Source organism: Hyla sarda, chromosome 1, assembly GCF_029499605.1.
Source record: "Hyla sarda isolate aHylSar1 chromosome 1, aHylSar1.hap1, whole genome shotgun sequence".
Lineage (NCBI taxonomy): Eukaryota > Metazoa > Chordata > Amphibia > Anura > Hylidae > Hyla > Hyla sarda.
The window spans coordinates 111,776,778-111,799,187 of NC_079189.1; positions in this window are offsets into that span (position 1 = coordinate 111,776,778).

The following is a 22,410-nucleotide window of genomic DNA, read 5'->3' on the forward strand; positions in this document are numbered from 1 at the left end:
TTAGTGTAGAGGTGATTTCGACTGGCAGAGATTTGTGAAAAGCGATCGACACCCCTTTCGTCCTGGCTTCCGGGTTTGTGCTATGGTACCACTTGGGATAGTATCTGGCACTGATGGCAGGGAGGCAGCCTTCTTTGAAATGAGTCTCTTGGAGCGTGAGAATATGCACCTTCTGTTTATGAAAGGCATATAAAATCTGGGCTCTCTTTTCGGGCGTGTGGAAGCCCCTCACATTTAGTGAGGCTACTTTGATATCATTGGCCATAGGGAATAAGACTTATAATGTTAAACTCACTCAGGTGCCCCGGGTTCTTCCAGATGGCTGATCCGCAAGGAGTGGAGGAATAAGAAAGTGTTGCTGACCTAGAAAAGGAAAAGAGAAGAGAGGACGAGATGAGAACACAAAAGAAAAAAACAGGCATACGCATAGACACATAAGCAAGGGAGCTAAAGAAGGTGGCCCTAAGGGCCAAAATATAGGCCAGAGCCAGCCTGGCCACAGACCTAGTGGGGGTGACGTAGAAGAGGTGAGGGCCGGGGACCGCAAGCAGCCTGACACATAATGTCGCTAGATAGAGAGACATTAGGAGGTGCGTGGACCAGGGCCCAATGACAGTACAAAGTGGGCCTCGACTCAACATGTGAGGGAGGGTAATCCTATATGAGGGCTATATATCTTGTGGGTGCATAACCCTATGAAGGCTGATGGCGGGGAGGCAAGGTGGAAAACTATGACAAGCTATGGGGGTATGTAGTGATGGGAGGTTGGGCAGTCAGCAATACTTATAGTTGTCACGGTATAGTATATTACAAGTATCAGGTATCATAATCAAACCAACAAACAAAATCAGAAAACATAAGGACTAAGGAGTCCTTCACCGAGGAGAAAGAAAAGATTCTGACGAAGTCCTTAGCGAAGTCCAGTAGCCTTGGGCTCATAGGTCGGACTCAAGGAAGTTCGTAAAGAAACAATACGAGGAGATAAGAGAATCTTCCAGTAAGGAAAGAGTGGAGTCAAGTCTTTCTCTTCTGGCGTTGAGGTAACGGGTCAGCAGGAGAAGAGGGACCACGTCTGGTAGATTGCATCATGCGTGGGTTCAAGGGGACTGCTGGGCTGAGTTGGAACAGCGCATCCCACTCTGGCATCAGAACAGGCGGCAACCTGAAGGTGCGCAGAAATTGAGGCAGGTCGTCCGGGTGTCGGAGAGTGGCAGTAGTGGAGCCATGTCTGGCCACTAAGGAGAAAGGGAATCCCCATCTGTATAGAATCTTTGCATTCTGTAGAAGTGACAGCAAGGGTTTCAGGGCAGACCTCAGACGTAGAGTGCGGAGTGAAAGGTCCGGGAATATCTGAATGGCTGCACCATTATAGGAGAGGTTCTTAAGGGTCCTGGCCCTGCGCATTATTTCATCCTTTACAGTAAAGTGGTGAACACGGCAGATGACATCTCTCGGTTTACTGGGATCTGGGCTCTTGGCTTTGAGTGCACGATGTGCTCTATCCAGTTCAATTGGGTGATCAGGAGGCTTGTGAAGTATCTCATTAAAAAGTCTCTGCAACGTGTTTGCCAGCTCTTGGGGTGGTACCGACTCCGGCAGCCCCTTCAGACGTATGTTGTTGCGCCTGTTTCTATTGTCAATATCGTCAAGGTGTTCGACTGTCGCCATTTGATGTAAGGAGAGATTTTTTGTAGACTCTTGCAATGACCTCATTTGTGCAGCCATGGACGAGTGAGAGTCCTCAAGGGATTGTACCCTCGTCTGTAGGGTAGAGATGTCCTCTCTGACAGGTTGTAGGTCTTGTTGCCACGCCGACTTCAGGTCTGCCGCCAATGAGAACATGTCAGCTTTAGTCGGCAGTAAGGCCAGGAGTGCCTGAAGTTCAGGGTGTCCCTTCAGGGTGTTGGCTGCCATCTCAGGAGTGGGTAGTGAGGGGACCGAAGGATACAAGGCAGAGTGCAGCGTAGGGGTATTCTCTTGGCTTTGTATTGGGGTTTTAGCTTGTTTGGGCCTGCTTGACACATCACCTCGAGAGTCATCAGAAGACGAGCAGTCAGTTCCACAGGACCTAGCAGCCGAAAGTTTCGATGGTGTCTTGAACAGCTTTTTCTTAGCAGGGGGGCTTGCCCCCCAGTAATCAGGAGTGTCTGAGTCGTCTGAAGACACACATGAATCCGCATCAGAGCATGGGGGATTAGTCTCCATTTCAGAGGCCCAGTCTAGAACGTCCCGTGGTGCGGGGCCTGGGACAGGTCGGGTACGAGGAAGTTCAGAGGGGGACCTGTTAGTAGGACCAGTGAGGGAATTCAAAGGAGATGCAGTTACAGGTAGTGTAGTTACATTTGGGACACTAGCTGTTTGAGATGCGGCAGGTAGAAGAGCAGGAGCAGGGGTTGCCGCGTGGTCCACCTGTGTGTTCGCCGGGACCTCCGGGCGGGGAGGCAATGTGGCGGACAGCCCAGGAGACCGTGCATGGGAGGGCAAGCCGGGGGAGCCATTTGGGTTTCTTTCATCGGGCACCCCAGGAGGTGTTGTGGGAGGTGCAGCTTTCACCTTCGGGGCACTTAGTTTAATAGGAGCAGGCCCGGAGCAAGTCCCAGTCGTCTCCTTAGTGAGGGGGCAGAGGACAGGCGTCTGCTGTCTGGGGGCCCGAGGGCACAGGGAATGCGGGTCCAGAAGAGGCTCTGTGCCCCTATGTACTTGCGCTTTCAGGCTGTCTGTGTCTGCTCTCGGCGTCCCTCTGTCCTCAGCGATCAGCTGTGGTGGCCGGGGTGTTGGAAGTCGGGCGCTGTCCTCCATAGTTGCGGACTCCGGTGTGAGTGCAGCGCTGCTGCGAGGCGGAGGTTCACTTCCGGTCCGGGGCCCAGCGAGGACAGCAGGTACAGGCGCTGTCTTCTCCCGCATCGCGGTCGGCCCCTGAGGCTGAAAAAAGTCCGGGATCAGGTGGGTCGCGGTCTTGGAGGGTTCAGCAGGCTTTCTGGGCTTTCTGTGTTTGCGATTGCCTCCCATAACATATGGATGTAGCCCAGAATCAGGTGGCCCGGTCAGGAGCGCTTAGAGAACACGTCCTCCCGCCAGCGCGTCAAGCCACGCCCCTCACACGTCACTTTTACCATAAATTGTACGGCGTGAAAACAAAACCTTCCAAAATTAGCAAAATTGCGTTTTTCATTTTAATTTCCCCACAAAAATAGTGTTTTTTGGTTGCGACATACATTTTATGATATAATGAGTTATGTCATTACAAAGGACAACTGGTCGCGCAAAAAACAAGCCCTCATACTAGTCTGTGGATGAAAATATAAAAGAGTTATGATTTTTAGAAGGCGAGGAGGAAAAAATGAAAACGTAAAAATTAAATAGTCTGAGTCCTTAAGGCCAAAATGGGCTGAGTCCTTAAGGGGTTAAGGGGTTAAAGATCTGTCCGGATTTAGGGGATAGATAAGGTCTGCTTAGGGGATAGAAAGAGTGCTTAGGGATTGATACACTCATGGTTAAGAAGAGATCAGCCATCGCCGCAAGGCTCGGGCCTAAACTCACTGATGACAGCAGCGCAGATCCTTCCCTGTTAACAGCCCAGGAACAAGAGAGCTGCTTACTGCTTGGCAGCACAGGAACAAGAGCGATGCTTCTTGCTTGACAGCCCTGGAACAAGAGAGCTAAAAATGGCCGCCGCTCCCTTATATGGGCAGGGGCGGGGCCGTTTTAATTGGTCCGAATATCTGTCATTCACCGTTACAAGGAATGATGGGTGCAATATGTCATAGGGACCTCCAAAGGTCCTTAAGCAAAAAACCATAGAGTTTACCTGATCATGTGACCCGCAGGTCCTGCTACGCTCCATATAGGTAATTAACTAATTATATACATTAGTACAATTATATTTATATAAATCCTGAATAAACTGTTAGTTTAATGACTATCTAGATGAGAGGTGGCAAGACTAGACAAAAAGGACCCCGACGTCCTAGGGACTCTGGCTATGGGGACCTATACACAGGTAGTGTATAGGATGCGGTACCGGGATACCACAAACCCCCTTACTTAAGATAAGTCGCCTTGACGCCTGTCCCCTAAGACAGAGGGACTAGGACTAGAACAGGATGATCTATACATTTGCTATACATCCTAAGTAAACATTGAACACATTTACATTCTCTGATACTCTTACTAGTATCTTGACTAGACAATAGAAATCTATCTAGACATTGATGCTATCTAGACATTAATGAAGCTATCTAACCTTTAGTCTCTAACTTCTTAGACATCTTTATTAAGCTTATTATACATTTTAAAGCTTACTACACAATTAGGCAGCTATCCAGCATGTAGTTGCTAGCTCCTAATACATTTTATTAGCTCTCTACACATCTTTATGAGGCTAACTAGACATTAGTACAGCTCTATATACCTTTAGCGTTAAGCTGACCAAACATTTTTATTATCTCACACATCTTTTTCGCCAACGAGTTACCAGTTAGTACACATAAGGTATACTGGCTAGCCGGAAGCTAGGTCACAGTAAGGGTTGGTGTCACGATTCGGCTAGCTGGATGTGGATCCTCTGTGTCAGCGAGGGATTGGCGTGGACTGTGTCGGTGGACCGGTTCTAAGATGCTACTGGTATTCACCAGAGCCCGCCGCAAAGCGGGATGGTCTTGCTGCGGCGGTAGCAACCAGGTCGTATCCACCGGCAACGGCTCAACCTCGCTGACTGCTGAGAAGGCATGGGACAGAAGGACTAGGCAGAGGCAAGGTCAGACGTAGCAGAAGGTCGGGGCAGGCGGCAAGGTTCGTAGTCGATGTGGATAGCAGAAGATCTGGAACACAGGCTTTGGACAACACTAAACGCTTTCACTGGCACAAGGCAACAAGATCCGGCAAGGGAGTGCAGGGGAAGTGAGGTAATATAGCCAGGGAGCAGGTGGAAGCTAATTAGGCTGATTGGGCCAGGCACCAATCACTGGTGCGCTGGCCCTTTAAATCTTAGAGAGCTGGTGCGCGCGCGCCCTAAGGAGGGGAGCCGCGCATGCCAGGACGTGACAGCCGGGGACCGGGACGGGTAAGTGACTTGGGATGCGATTCGCGAGCGGGCGCGTCCCGCTATGCGAATCGCATCCCCGCCGGCAATGTCAGTGCAGCGCTCCCGGTCAGCGGGTCTGACCGGGGCGCTGCAGAGAGAGAGACGCCGCGAGCGCTCCGGGGAGGAGCAGGGACCCGGAGCGCTCGGCGTAACAGTACCCCCCCCCCCTTAGGTCTCCCCCTTTTTTTGTCCGGTAACTGCTTCACGTGGGACGAGGACACTGGGAGCGATTGTAGGGTTTCCTCATCAAAGGCAGGCAGTTCAGGAGGAGTGGGAATGGGGAGGGAGGGCAGAGGGTGAAGCTTGGCACGGGGCAGAGTGTTACTAGGACGGGGGCTATGAGGAGGCAAAGCATAGTCCTGATAGGCCTTGGGGAGACCAGGTGTAGGAGGAGGCACTGAGGCTTGCCTGACGGGACTGGGAGGAGACGTGAGGCATCTCTTGCGGCAAGCAGGACCCCAATTCTTGATCTCCCCGGTGGTCCAGTCAAGGGTGAGAGAATGATGCTGGAGCCATGGCAGACCGAGGAGGACTTCAGAGGTACAGTTGGGAAGGACGAACAATTCAATCTTTTCATGATGGGGTCCAATGCACATTAAGAGAGGTTCTGTGCGGTAACGCACAGTACAGTCCAACTTCACTCCGTTGACGGAAGAAATGTAGAGCGGCTTGACGAGACGGGTCACCGGGATGCAGAACTTATTCACCAAAGAGTCCAGAATAAAATTTCCAGAAGCACCAGAGTCCAAGCAGGCCACGGCTGAGAGGGAGGAGTTGGCAGAAGGAGAAATCCGCACGGGCACAGTGAGACGTGGAGAAGCAGATTTCGTACCAAGAGACGCCACACCCACGTGAGCTGGGTGCGTTCGTGCGTTTCCCAGACGTGGAGGGCGAATAGGGCAATCCACCAAGAAGTGTTCGGTACTGGCGCAGTACAGACATAAATTGTTATGCCTACGGCGAGTCCTCTCTTCGTGGGTCAGGCGAGACTGATCCACTTGCATAGCCTCCTCGGCGGGAGGCACAGGGGTAGATTGCAGAGGATACTGTGAGAGAGGTGCCCAGAGATCAAGGTCTTTTTCCTGGCGGAGCTCCTGGTGTCTCTCAGAAAAACGCATGTCAATGCGGGTGGCCAAATGGATAAGTTCTTGCAGGTTGGCAGGAATCTCTCGTGCGGCCAGCACATCCTTGATGTTACTGGATAGGCCTTTTTTAAAGGTCGCGCAGAGAGCCTCGTTATTCCAAGATAATTCGGAAGCGAGAGTACGAAATTGGATGGCGTACTCGCCTACTGAAGAATTACCCTGGACCAGGTTCAGCAGGGCAGTCTCGGCAGAAGAAGCTCGGGCTGGTTCTTCGAAGACACTACGGACTTCAGCGAAGAAGGACTGGACTGTGGCTGTGGCAGGATCATTGCAGTCCCAGAGCGGTGTGGCCCAAGACAAGGCCTTTCCAGAAAGAAGACTCACTACGAACGCCACCTTAGACCGTTCTGTGGAAAATTGGTCCGACAACATTTCTATATGTAGGGAACATTGAGATAAGAATCCACGGCAGAGTCTAGAGTCCCCATCAAATTTGTCCGGCAGGGACAAGCAGAGGCTAGGAGCGGCCACTAGCTGCGGAGGAGGTGCTGGAGCTGGCGGAGGAGATGGTTGCTGCTGTAGCAGTGGCAGAAGTTGCTGTAACGTGGCGGTCAACTGCGACAGCTGCTGTCCTTGTTGGGCAATTTGCTGCGATTGCTGAGCGACCACCGTGGGTAGGTCAGCGAGACTTGGCAGCGGCACCTCAGCGGGATCCATGGCCGGATCTACTGTCACGATTCGGCTAGCTGGATGTGGATCCTCTGTGTCAGCGAGGGATTGGCGTGAACCGTGTCGGTGGACCGGTTCTAAGATGCTACTGGTATTCACCAGAGCCCGCCGCAAAGCGGGATGGTTTTGCTGCGGCGGTAGCAACCAGGTCATATCCACCGGCAACGGCTCAACCTCGCTGACTGCTGAGAAGGCGTGGGACAGAAGGACTAGGCAGAGGCAAGGTCAGACCTAGCAGAAGGTCGGGGCAGGCGGCAAGGTTCGTAGTCAATGTGGATAGCAGAAGATCTGAAACACAGGCTTTGGACAACACTAAACGCTTTCACTGGCACAAGGCAACAAGATCCGGCAAGGGAGTGCAGGGGAAGTGAGGTAATATAGCCAGGGAGCAGGTGGAAGCTAATTAGGCTGATTGGGCCAGGCACCAATCACTGGTGCGCTGGCCCTTTAAATCTTAGAGAGCTGGCGCGCTCGCGCCCTAAGGAGCGGAGCCGCGCGCGCCAGGATGTTACAGCCGGGGACCGGGACGGGTAAGTGACTTGGGATGCGATTCGCGAGCGGGCGCATCCCGCTATGCGAATCGCATCCCCGCCGGCAATGTCAGTGCAGCACTCCCGGTCAGCGGGTCTGACCGGGGCGCTGCAGAGAGAGAGATGCCGCAAGCGCTCCGGGGAGGAGCAGGGACCCGGAGCGCTCGGCGTAACAGTTGGCTGCAAGGGTCTATAGGCTACACGCTACTTACCCCTAGAGCACTTCACATAACCTACCTAGGTTACTTTAAGAATTACGTGTTTAATTCTATATTTGCAAGAGCAGCTACTGGCCAGGTAGAACGTTTCACACACGCAAAGAAGGAGAAGAAGAAGTGTACCTAACAGTGGCAGGAATTGAATTTCAATAGGCTACAATCCCTAAAGTATTTTCTTAAGTGAGATATTTATTTTGGTGTATGTACTAGAGAAACTTGAGGTAGTACATTTAAGTCAGTAAGTTAAAGTACTATGTGTGTAAGTACTATTTTAAGGGCAATCTTCCCTATTATTTTTGTTGAGACAGGCGATTGGCGACAGCAATACTACTACCCTCGGAGGAGCCGGGGTGTCACCTATTTAGCAACTACTAAACACCTTTAGCATTCTATACATTTGTATGTACAAGAATCATTTATATTTTTAGTGTTGAGTGTACACATGCAGCACACTGACATTTTCTGTGTACAACTCTGACTCGCTTTTTATGTACATAGACATTAGACTATCTTTCTATGTACAACCCTTACCTATTTATGTACACAGACACGAGGATACCTTCCTGTGTACAAGAACCATATACATTTTTACTATACATTTATCAACATTCCAACATGGTTCAGGTGCATTCACCTGATAAGTGCAACATTTAGCATAAGAGTTCTTATGAAGCTGCTGGTATATACATAAAACAGACTTGTAAGGATCAGCAGTCCACCTACACTAGGAGTCCAATTAAAGGGAAATATACACAGTGGCGTGTAAGGATCAGCAGTCCACCTACACTAAAAGTTCAATTAAAGGGAAAGGAAACACGGCTTTACCACAACTTAGCCAAGTACAGTCCTTAATGAATCTCCTACAGGCTAGGAGTCTCTTGACTTAATAGTCAGGCACAAGCTTAGTGGTTAAGTTGCTGAACTTTGAACTGGAACAATCTTAGCACAGTCCTGCTAGGCACAATTCTTGAACTTGGTTGCTGCAAAATAAAAGTGGTTAACACAAGAAATAATCTGACATTACTTTAGAGTCTCTTTAGAGGACGTTCTTCTTCACTCTTCTAGTGCCTCTCTGGGTTCCTCTGTATCTGCCAATATCAGGGGCAGGATTGGAATTAACATAGCTTTGCCACACCACATTGGTGAGGATGGAGTGGTGGATGGCAGCATTAGAAGGGGACACAGGCTTTCTAGACAAAGTGGGGCAATAGGGCTTGAGTACCATCTCCAAACTAGGATGGACCCATGACTCTTTCGTTGGTACCCTGAAAGCAGGCAAACTCTCCATGTCAGAAGAGGGCCTTGGTACATACGTTGGTACCTGTGTAGGAGGCAAACTCTCATTGCTCCGAGAGGGCCTAGGTACGTGCGTTGGTACCTCTGGAACAGACAAACTCTCATTGCTCCGAGAGGGTCTAGGTACAGTCTTTGGTGCCCCCGCAATTTGGGCTTACTTTCCTGAACTTGAGCAGGACTTGACTCTCGACGGTATGTAGAAGATGAAGAACTTGACTCTTTACTGTACATAGAAGATGATAAACTTGGCTGTTGAGGCTCCTCCTCCTTGGGTACGCTGGTGGAGGCTTTAGGAGCAGACCATTTCGGCCTCAAGGTGAATGGATCGGACTCCCAATCCGTTGACGGAAAATATTTGAAGGTAAGCTGTGTTTGGGCTGTTGGTGTAGTGACCGCTGCAGTCCATTCTCCACGAAGGCTCTGTACTCTACAATTTCACCCACCTCCAAGGTGTAGAACTTCTTATGGAGATATGGCCTTTGCACTGCTCGCCGGTTTACGAGGATGGTCTGCCCAGTGTGGCAGTCAAGAAGTGTCCCATAACCTCTGACCTTGTCGAACTTGGCCACAGTTGCTCTTCTTCTTTCTAATGGCTCCTCCCCTTCTCGGGGGTGGTCCCATTTACGAATGTACAATGCCTCCATTTCTTTGGTGTTTTCTTGCCACCGTACTTTCTCTTCATGGGGCAAATGCACGTGCTTGGGGACATAGAGTTCTTTGTGTCGGGCCTTTAACTTTTCCATCAATTCGGCCAGCTCGGCTTCTTGACGTGCCCTTTCTTTTTCTGCAGTTGGGATTGGTGGGAGTGGCTTCTCAGGTAATGGTTGAAGTGCATGTACTCGATAAGCTCCGGCTCATCTCCAAACACCCATTGCGGCAATTTTGGTGAGCACGGTCGTGCACTTGGCAAGCTTGATCAAGGTATGATCTCAGGGCTAGAGGAGGAAGAATAGGCCGCCTCTGGCGGGGTACTCACTGCAGACTCCTTCGATGGGATCTCGGCCCACGAGACCCAAGTTCTGTGGTGAGGGGACAATCTCACCGGCGATGCACCTCCAGGTGTCCCTGCGCTCTCCGCTGGAGGTGTGTCTGACCAATCGTCATCATCATCAGGCAGTGGGGGAAGATTGCAGGCCCCCTCTTCGTCTAATGACAACCGCTGCAGACGGTCAGCAAGTTCTTGGAAAAGTCGGGCTGCGACTGCCACAACTTTCCGCTTTTCCGGTGCCATTTTGCCAACTTCACCACGTGGAACGCTGCTCTCTGCCATGTCTGAACTCTCCGGCTCTCTGTGCAGACTGAAGAGGTCGCTGTGTGTGGCGTCTTTTGTAGTGGGCTTCCCCAAAATGGCGGCCAGCAGGAAGGACGTTATCGGTGCAGCCCCAACTTCCGGTCCCTCCAGAGACGACTCCTGCATCTCCAAGTTCCCTTTCGGCTGTGATTCAGTAACTTGGCAGCCACGCCCAGGGGCGGGACGTGGCGCAGCGCGGGCTTTCTTCACACGCTTTTCCGGCAGCAGTTCGGCTCCGCCTGTGCCGACCGGACCAGAGGATCGCAGCATGAACTCATTGTGCAGTTTACACATCTTAGTTGTAGATAAATTTTCGCCTCCCCCATTACTTTTCTCGTGGCCCCCTTGTATGGTGCACCACAAACACCGCTCCCGTACACAGCAACACGGTTTACAGCACATGAATAAAGTTCGTTTTCTGGGGGGGAGTACACTTTCACTAGTGGCGACTGTAGTAGGCACACACCCGAATCCTTTTCGTGCGACGCCAAAAAAGCTTTGTGGTAGGCCTCTGGGGTAGGGGTAATGTAGTCAGGGTATTGCTTCAGTATATCAGGGGTTAAGGTTAACCCTATAGTTCGTGACACCAGGCTGAGGGCTAGTATGCTGAGATAATTCTCCGGCCTATCGCCGCCCTTCCCAGTAAGGACAGGTGCATATGAATAATGACTGAAGGTCCACAAGATAGTTGAACTTGAACTTGGATAATCTTTACTTAAAGGCTTGCGGTACATCCAATGAACAGTAACAGTCTCATTCAACAGTCTCTATACACTTCAGTGACTGACAGTTGTTGCGGACCTTGACTTGTATCATAAGTCTCTGAATTTAGGGTTAATTTTGAAGATCCGTCCGGATTTAGGGGATAGATAAGGTCCGGTGATCTTGCAGAGTGCTTAGGGATTGATACACTCACGGTTAAGAAGAGATCAGCCGTCGCCGCAAGGCTCGGGCCTAAACTCACTGATGACAGCAGCGCAGATCCTTCCCTGTCAACAGCCCAGGAACAAGAGAGCTGCTTACTGCTTGGCAGGACAGGAACAAGAGCGATGCTGCTTGCTTGGCAGCCCTGGAACAAGAGAGCTAACAATGGCCGCCGCTCCCTTATATGGGCAGGGGTGGGGCCGTTTTAATTGGTTTGAATATCTGTCACTCACTGTTACAAGGAATGATGGGTGCAATACATCATAGGGACCTCCAAAGGTCCTTAAGCAAAAAACCATAGAGTTTACCTGATCACGTGACCCGCAGGTCCTGCTACGCTCCGTACAGGTAATTAACTAATTATATACATTAGTACAATTATATTTATATAAATCCTGAATAAACTGTTAGTTTAATGACTATCTAGATGAGAGGTGGCAAGGGGCAGACTAGACAAAAAGGACCCCGACGTCCTAGGGACTCCTGCTATGGGAACCTATACACAGGTACCGTATAGGATGCGGTACCGGGACACCACAACAGTAAACAATAATAGTCATTAAAACAACATCAGATGGATTATTAAGTTATTGCTGACATTTCCATCCATTTCGGCTTGCTGAGCAAAATTGTCACCTTTATACATCTCATACAATATCAAAGGAGTTATCTACATATCACTGAAATCTACCATCACCATAGTTATCTTTCTTCTTTGGAGCACTTTTGATTTTGCCTCCAGTTTATATGTTTGATGGTATGAAAATGCTGGGACATATAGCACTGGGAATTCCAATTACAACCACAAGTGAACATTTTTATTTAACATTTTAAACCATTTTTATTTCCCTAGTGTTTTTGAAGTAGACCTTTCATCCTCTACATCAAATCGCACCTTCTTGTGTAGTTAGGATTTGTTTATCTGTCATTACAAATAAAAGTATCTGTGGGATGTAGTAAAGCTACGATGAGGATGGAGGCATAACTGGAACAATTCTCTTTGCTCATCGCTGTCATGACTTTACAGTCCTTCCTGACACTGTGACATTGTTGATCCTTGAAGTCCGTGTTAAAAAAACATGTATTTTTTCTTAGTTACTGATGGAAGTTATCTTAGTTATCCTAGTTATTGATGAAATATTTTAAAGATAATGCTTATTTGCCTCAGTATATGCACAGAAATTACCTCATAATCTTCTTTTCTGCATGGTGGTTTAGTACTCTTAAGGGCAGGGTCACACAGGGCGCATCCACAGTGCATTTCATGCTGTGGATGCACCTGCGGCAGTCACAGAGGGACTACAGGGTGAGCTCCCGGCTACCGCCGGGAGCTCGCTTTGCAGTCTCTCTGTGACTGCAGTCGGCGCATCCCCAGCGTGAAATGCGCTGGGGATCTGTCCTGTGTGACCTTGCCTTAAAGGGGTATTTCAGGATTTTATTTTCACCCATTGAGCCCATAAAGTCATTTTTAATATTGTATAATATGCTGCTATTACCTCTGTGCTACACTTTGTCCTGTTTTCATGCATTAGACCCACATCCAGCAGTTCTGTATTGCAAGTCTTTTTATTTTACTGTTGTCTCTGACTTATCCCAGCATGGGGCCAGCGACAATATGTCACATGGTCTTTATGGGTGTGTGACTATGTTGCAATAGGTGAGTGGAAGGGATTTGAAGTAATACCTCTAGGAGGGCAATATATTGCTATAGGAACATATAGGATGGTAGCATGTACTATATATTGCTATGTACTGTGTATTGCTATAGCCCATAGCAATATACAATACATGCTACCATCCTAGAGGTGCCTATAGCAATATACAGTACATGGCACCATCCTAGAGGTGCCCATAGCAATATACAGTACATGCTACCATCCTAGAGGCGCCCATAGCAATATACAGTACATGCTACCATCCTAGAGATGCCCATAGCAATATACAGTACATGCTACCATCCTAGAGGCGCCCATAGCAATATACAGTACATGCTACCATCCTAGAGATGCCCATAGCAATATACAGTACATGCTACCATCCTAGAAGTGCCCATAGCAATATACAGTACATGATATCATCCTAGAGGTGTCCATAGCAATATACAGTTCATTCTACCATCCTAGAGGTACCCATAGCAATATACAATACATGCTACTATCCTAGAAGTGCCCATAGCAATATACAGTACATGATATCATCCTAGAGGTGTCCGTAGCAATATACAGTTCATTCTACCATCCTAGAGGTGCCCATAGCAATATACAATACATGCTACCATCCTAGAAGTGCCCATAGCAATATACAATACATGCTACCATCCTAGAGGTGCCCATAGCAATATGCAGTACATAATATCATCCTAAAGGTGCCCATAGCAATATACAGTACATGCTATCATCCTAGAGGCGCCCATAGCAATATACAGTACATGATATCATCCTAGAGGTGTCCGTAGCAATATACAGTACATGCTACCATCCTAGAGGCGCCCATAGCGATATACAGTACATAATATCATCCTAGAGGTGCCCATAGCAATATACAGTACATAATATCATCCTAGAGGTGTCCGTAGCAATATACAGTACATGCTACCATCCTAGAGGTGCCCATAGCAATATACAGTACATGCTACCATCCTAGAGGTGTCCGTAGCAATATACAGTACGTGCTACCATCCTAGACTTACCCATAGCAATATACAGTACATGCTACCATCCTAGAGGTGCCCATAGCAATATACAGTACATGATATCATCCTAGAGGTGCCCATAGCAATATACAGTACATAATATCATCCTAAAGGTGCCCAAAGCAATATACAGTACATGCTACCATCCTAGAGGTGCCCATAGCAATATATAGTACATGCTACCATCCTAGAGGTGCCTATAGCAATATAAAGTATGTTACCCTCCTATAGGTACCTATAGCAATATTACACCCTCCTATAGGTACCTATATTGCTATAGGTACATCTAGGATGATAGCATATTGCTATAGGTACATCTAGGAAAATAGTATATTGCTATAGGTACATCTAGGATGGGAGTATATTGCTATGGGTTCCTCCAGGAAGGTAGCATAATGCTATATTTACGTTTGGGACAATAATATTGTGGTGGACCACCGGTGTAGCGGTGTAGGTGGTGGGATCAGATGGTATTAACCCCTGGGGCAAGATGTTGTTAACCCCTAGTGTTCGTGATGCCAGAGTGTTTTTTTACCGGAACCACCCGAACGGTATCTCCGCTATTCCAATGGCTAGTTAAGGAAAGGAGAGTCCATAACCAGTTATGGTTTAACAGAGGCTTTACTGAGTTTAAGACAGATAGTATTATCTTCACAGCTAGACCAGATTCCCAGAGAGGTGGCCAGGAACCCAGAAGGATCTCACAGCTTGCTGGGACCAATTATACTTGTAATAGACTTGAGATACTTATCTTGAGGATTGACTATGTGCAGGACTTGACTATTTGTAGTGACAGCAGACATAGACTTTTGACTTACGTAATGAGTGTAGCTTTGTGGCCTTCCAGGTAGCTGGTCACTTGCAATGAGATCTCTGGTGTTAACTGTTCCTCAGCAAAGATCATAAGAGAAAGGAGTGAACTGTAATGGCTGCCCCTTTATATAGTGGGGGCTGGACTAAAGCCCATTGATCAAGCTGCTGGTCATAGGTTAAGATGGTGCTCTCTGTGAGAACATGTGACAACAAATCATGTGACTGAATAACATAACATGTGACAGACTTACAGGTCCTTGAGATGACCTCTCACAGGTCCTCTGCTCTTTCTATACATTAGCAATATACACAACATTTTGGAAACAACAGGGGGAGACCCTGCAGGGGAGCCCCCAGGTCACTAAGGGTCTCAACCTGACAGGGCCTAAGGGTAGTACAGGACCATGTCCTGTACTGGGACATTACAAAACCCCCTACTTAACATAAGTCGTCCTCGACGAAGGTGCTGTCAGAGTTCAGAGACGAAGTGGCCAGATGCAGTCCTGAGGCATTTTGAGATAACAAACGTCCATTTCAGGCTGGTTCTCCCCAGAACACTATTTTTAGTTTATTATAGACATATTTATGCTAGACAACTGTTATAGATAACACTTTGACATTCATGTTATCTTGTGTGCATTAGTTTACTATCAGGAGCACTTTCTGGCCAGGAAAGTATCCTGTGCACGAACATAATGATGTATGACATTAGATACATTTAATTAGACTGTGAAAGGTTGAGTGCTACAGTACTACTGTATGTGACTGAGGTATACAATACTTATGTGTACTTTTTCTGTGTACATTATGTGTACTGGTTATGTACAAGATGTTGGTGATGGGGTGACATGTGCTCCTCCCGACTGTATCAGGACAAACCTCTGTAAAGAGATAACCAGACATCAGAAAAGACTGTACACAGCGACTTCTGGTATACAATAACTTATATACATTTCATTGGACATTGACAACACAATATAGGACCATAACATTAGGACCAGGAAATTTCAGTGTACCTCCGTAACCATTTTTACCGAACCACAATATATCACTCTATTTACACAACAGTTCATGTACCGCTCAGTAGTCCATGTACATAAGGAGTCTTTTGGTTCAGTCAGCTCAGGGTTCTGGTCCTGAGGAGACTGCTATGCAGCTTAACATTGAATCTCCTACCTCAAGGAGTCTCTCGGCCAAAGCCGGGCACATGACTTACTATTTTTGGTTGCAAAAGGAACAGAAGAACTTTTATTGACAAAGTCTTGTCAGGCACAACTCTTGAACTGTTGCAGGATCTGAAAAAACAAAGAGGTGCTACTGCACAACAGACCAAAGTTTGGTTACAGAAATCTCAACAAGGTGCAGCTCACAACAAAAGGACCGAGGCAGTCAAAGTTATAACCGGTCCCCACCGGCGTCAAGAAAAATATTAATCAAATTAATAGCTTATACCTCAAGGGCCTCACCATCCAAGGTGTATAATGATATGGGTGGAAATATTACAATACATTATAAACAGCATCAATATGAAAATTGCATCAATATAAATTTTATAAAATAAAATATATGTAATACACATAACAAGACACCTGTAAGGATAACCCCACTGGGTCCTAGTGGGGTATCTGATAGATTCAACTGCTAAAATAGAGGCATGGAAGAATATAGTCCGATAATCTGGAAATGCAAATACAGTCCGTTGATCCGGTACCGGATCAACGGACTGTATATGCATATTCCGGATTATGGGACTATATTCTTCCATGCCTCTATTTTAGCAGTTTAATCTATCAGATGCCCCACTAGGGCCCAGTGGGGTTATCCTTGCAAGTGTCTTGTTATGTGTATTACATATATTTTATTAAATTTATATTGATGCAATTTTCATATTGATGCTGTTTTTTATGTATTGTAATATTTCCACCCATATACTTATGCACCTTGGATGGTGAGGCCCTTGAGGTATAAGCTATTAATTTGATTATTAAAGTTTGGTTACATTTACTGTACACAAAGTTACTTAAACTGCTTTCTTTCTTTCTCAGTCTCGCCTACCAGGTGGGGTCCTAGGCTGTGAGATGTACCTAGGGTTGTGAGACAGGGCCCCTTGCATGGGGTCAACATGGCTGTCCCAGGACACATGGGACAATCTGGAATTGGTGAAGGTGGAGCTGACAGTAACCACTACCTACAATGCAGTGGCTTGCACCACAGAGGGATTACTGGTTGGTGCCTGTTCTTCTGGCTAAACCTCCACCACTGCAGGAGTAGGCCGAGGCACTTTCGTTAGTACGCGCTGGTTAGGCCACACCTTCTTGACAGCTGGAGTAGGCCTGGGTACTTTTGTGGGTGCTCGCTGGTTAGGTCAAGCCTCCTCGCTCATAGGAGGAGGCCTGGGCACATCTGTACAGGAACCTTGAGGTAGAAAGTGGGTATCCACTGCAGGTGGATCTGCATACTCCTCTTGGACAACTGTTCCCATGACACTTGGAGGTAGAGGACCATTAAGATGATTTGAGGGCACCGTCTCTTTAAGAGGAATTGAGTGTGCTCTCTCTTAAAGGGACAGTGCACTCTTAAAGATAATTTTGGCGCGCTGGCCCTTTTAAAGGCTTAGGGGGTTGCTGCAACGGCTTGGTTAAGGCTGGCTGGGACCCCCATGTGGTGTTTCTCCACTATGCTGCAGCTTTCCACAGGTGCCACTGGGCACTAAAGGGTGTAGACTTGGCCCTTTAAGATGCTTGGCACAACGCTGCAATGTCATAATCTGACTGGCCTGAGATACCCGGGATGGCGCTACCCCACATGATGACAAGTACCCGGGAACACTGTTGGGCACCAAGGGGTTAATGCGACTCACCACCGGTACCTGGTACTGGCTTGCGTTCATTGGTGTTTGCAGAGCCTGTGCTGCAGCGGGTGATTGAGCGGGACCTCCGGAGCCAAGCGCAGCCACAGGGATTCATTGTATGGCTGCGTCCAGGGAACTTCCTGCTTTCATTCCCGCAGCGACGGGCTCCTCACTGCTTACTTCCCGGGTCTTCACCAAAATGGCCGCCTGCCGTAAGGACGTCATCAGTGGGGCCTGGGACCGAAAGTGACTGGCAACTGGAAACAAGGGGCAGACCTTTCAAGTTCCACCTCAGACTGGATACAGTGACATGATCTCCATGCCTGGGGGCAGGACGCTGGCTCTGGCAGGGACCTTTGGTGCGCTTCTAGACAATCAAGTTAACCCTTGCACGTACAGCAGACATTTTGGCGCTCAACATGGCCTCCGGCCATCCAACTTTTGTACATCCAACTTTTGCAGACTTCTTTACCACTGACAATACTGTAATTTTCACCTCCCCCTCTACTTCTTCAGCACAAGTACAGAAACATATTTCAGTGACACAGTCCCGTACACTTTGCTGGCGCTCACTTTTTCGTAACGGCATGCGATTTTCTATTAGACACAGTTCAGACTTGGGGAAAGGACTTGCGGCAACTTGCATATGGCACACACCCGCATACTGTTAATGGGTGGTCTGACTTGACTTGGCTTGGTGGTTAAGTGGTTAAGGCACACACCCGTATCCTGTTGGGGTGGCCTGGTGGTTGAGTGGTTAAGGCACACACCCGTATCCTGTTGGGGTGGCCTGGTGGTTAAGTGGTTAAGGCACACACCCGTATCCTGTTTGTTATGCCAAAGTTGTGGTGGACCACGGGTGTAGCGGTGTAGGTGGTGGGATCAGATGGTATTAACCCCTGGGGCAAGATGTTGTTAACCCCTAGTGTTCGTGACATCAGAGTGTTTTTTATTACCGGAACCACACGAACGGCTAGTTAAGGAAAGGAGAGTCCACAACCAGTTATGGTTTAACGGAGGCTTTACTGAGTTTAAGACAGATGGTATTATGTTCACAGCTAGGCCTAATTCTCAGAGAGATGGCCAGGAACTCAGAAGACCTTGCAGCTTGCTGGGAATAATTATACTTGTAATAAACTTGAGACAATTATCTTGAGGCTTGACTATGTGCAGGGCTTGACTACTTGTAGTTACAGCAGACATAGACTTTTGACTTACTGGAATGACTGTAGCTTTGTGGCCTTCCAGGTAGCTGGTCACTTGCACTGAGATCTCTGGTGTTAACTGTTCCTCAGCAAAGATCATAACAGAGTGAATTGTAATGGCTGCCCCTTTATATAGTGGGGGGCTGGACTAAAGCCCATTGGTCAAGCTGCAGGTCATAGGTTAAGCTGGTGCTCTCTGGGAGAACGTGTGACAACAAATCATGGGACTGCATAACATAACATGTGACAGACTTACAGGTCCTTGAGACAACCTCTCACAGGTCCTTTGCTCTATCTATACATTAGGATCCTGTCTATACATTAAAGCAGTATACACAACATTCTGGAAACAACAGGGAGAGACCCTGCAGGGGAGCCCCCCAGGTCACTGAGGGTCTCAACCTGACAGGGCCTAAGGGTAGAACAGGACCATGTCCTGTACTGGGACATTACTATATATTGATACAGAGACCTCTAGGATAGTAGTGAATTGCTATATGTGCCTCTAGGATGGTAATATATTGCTATAGTAGTATCTTGCTACTTCATAGATTTTATTGGGGCAGCGAGTCATGAGGATGGCACCAATATGCACCTTTGCCTGTGTAGACCAAAATCCTTGCATCGGCCCTGTCCAGGCATGCTGGGAGTTGTAGTTTTGCAACATCTGGAGGTCCGCAGGTTGAAAACCACTGGTATTGGAGGTTGTACTCACGTGTCCCCGCCGCTCCGGACCGTCACCGCTGCCCTGGATGTCGCCTTCCATCGATGTCGCCGTGTCCCCGGGGTGTCCCCGACGCTCCGGCAAGGCCTCTGCCACCCCTGCATCCTAGCTCTCCGTCGCCGCCATCACGTCGCTACGCACGCTGCTCATATTGGATGACGGGACGGCGTGCGCAGCGACGTGATTATGACGATGAAGAGCGCCAACAATGCAGAGGATCCTGAAGAGAACGCGCCGGAGCCCCGAGGACAGGTAAGTGATCGTCAGCGGACCACACGGGGCACCGTAAATGGCTATCCGGTGGCAGCTGAAGCAGTCAGCGCTGCCGGATAGCCATTTATGCGATGGCCCCGACATACAAAAGCATCGTATGTTGATGCTGCCTTCAACATGCGATGGCCTCTGAGAGGTCATCGCATGTTGAAATGATCGTATGTCGGGGCCATCGTAGGTCGGGGGGGGGGGGTCACTGTACAATATTTAGATAATCTTAGTGTTAATGCATTTGTGAAAAAATAAATTGCAAGTTCAACAGGCATGTGTCTGAAATTCTTCCAGAATCGCACAGTTGCAGGCCTTATCCATGCTGACTGAACCCTCGAAATAATAAAGCCATCTAACTTCAAACTAAATGGCATTGTACTTGGCATACTGGTCTGAAATTGTACATTTTATAACCATGGGCAATTCACCTTAACACCCTGAGAGATGAAATAGACCACGTCACACAGAGCACTCATGCCGTAAATGTGTCTAATTTCTTCTAATTTTGGCGGCTTGCTTAAGTGATTTCTGAGAAGATAAAGGAAGTTCACTATGGGAATGCTGGCTATATATAAGGTAACACTGTGGTGTGGTGCTGAGAGTCAAATACGGATCACCAAGGGAATGGACCTAATGGATGATCAAAGGGAAGACGCTAGGAACAAAGTGCTGCTGAAAATATTTCCATGGAAGAGAAAACACTTTGTTAGCAGTGCTTACACGTGATGTGAAATGGCTTCCTAGGGGCTTGAATAATCTTCTGAGATATACCATGTGGTTATAATGGCTAATAAAGACAGAAGTGAGGGTTTTTAAACAATAACACATGGAGGGCATTTACTACCAAGATAATGGCCAACAGAGTTCTGTGCCCGAATCATGTGCAACAAAACAGAATTCCCAAGGTCACTTTTCATCTTGTCGCCTACACATGAAGGAACCTGCGTAAGAAGGAATTACTGTACACTGAAGGGAAAATAACAAAGACAAGATAGTTTTATAACGTATGGGGCCTGACAGTAGGAGCAATTATTTGCACTTTTTACAGTTTCTAGTAAAGATATTGTTAACCCTTTGAAAAGCAAATTTCATTTTGCGGCCTGCACAAAAAAAATAAGAATTTCTTTACGTTTTACCGAATAACTAATCACATTCTGAGGATGACATTTAGGGTAGGATTACACACAGCGCATACGCAGTGTATTTCATGCTGTGAGAAATCCGCTGCATATGTGCTATGAGCTGACACACAGGGCTTCTCCGCCACAGCCCTGTGTGTGCAGTAAGGTTTGGAGGTGGGCCAAGAGCGTCACAGTTATGTCCGTGCACTCAGCCCGCCTCCAAACCTTACTGCACACACAGGGCTGCGGCGAGAAGCCCTGTGTGTCTGCTCATAGAGCATAAATAGCGGATTTCCCACTGCCTATCCTTCCCTCCTGTGAAATGCGCTGCGTATGCGCTGTGTGTGACCGTAGCCTTAAAGGGGTACTCCGGTGGAAATGTTATTATTATTATTATTTTTTTTCAAATTAACTGGTGCCAGAAAGTTAAATAGATTTGTAAATGATATAGATAATATGGAGAGGATCCTGTCTGTCTGACCGTCACTAAAGACCCGAGCAACCCAACAAACACCTATACCTAAGGTGCAAAAATAGGGAAAATATGTTAAAAGAAAAATGGGGCTCAAAGGTCAAAGATATTAGGTTGAAAATAATAATTAGTATTTATTGATATAGAATGATAATAAATTAAATAGGGAATGTACAGGGCCCTTGTACCCCCCTAAATAATATTAAATAATACAAAATAAATATAATAAAAAACAACAATAAATATAACAACTGTAATGATCAATATAATTATGAATGTAAATAATCTACATAATTATATTGATCATTAGACTGCTATATTGATGTTAAAGGCTAAAGTTGCAGAATATTTTTACAGTTGTTATATTTATTGTTGTTTTTTATTATATTTATTTTGTATTATTTAATATTATTTAGGGGGGTACAAGGGCCCTGTACATTCCCTATTTAATTTATTATCATTCTATATTAACAAGTGGAGGTTAGCTGAAACAGTTAACCTAATTTGTGGGAGGAGTCTGGTCTTTATATACCCACCTGATCCACACAGGTGCTGTGGCCAGCATGCAAGATGTCCCCACCCTCCCTTACCCTTTTTTTCTACAGTCACTCTCAGGGTATCCCCCTTCTCTAGGATACCCTTCACGGCCACCCAGGCACACCCCAGGCCTAATTATTTATGCAAGTGGTACCCTACTTACGGTACATATAAGAATCCAACCACAAATACTAATTATTATTTTAAACCAAATATCTTTGACCTTTGAGCCCCATTTTTCTTTTAACAGATTTGTAAATGACTTGTAAAATCTTAATCCTTCCTGTACTTATCAGCTGTTATATGTGATATGGATTTCATCAGTGACCTAGTAAATATCTAACCCCTTTCCAAATTGATTATGAGTGCATGCACAAAAGTAAATCACACACAGACACACATTGTCAGTGTTAACATACTTCTAGCTTTATTAGGCAGTCGTCCAGGTTATATAGCCATTGCAATTAGCATAAGTTCCCACCCTCACTAGGGAGGTGAGTATAGATTTGGCATACCATATAAGGTATGCTTTCTCTGTTAGATTTTTGGGAAACTTCTAGGCATTGGCCAGGACA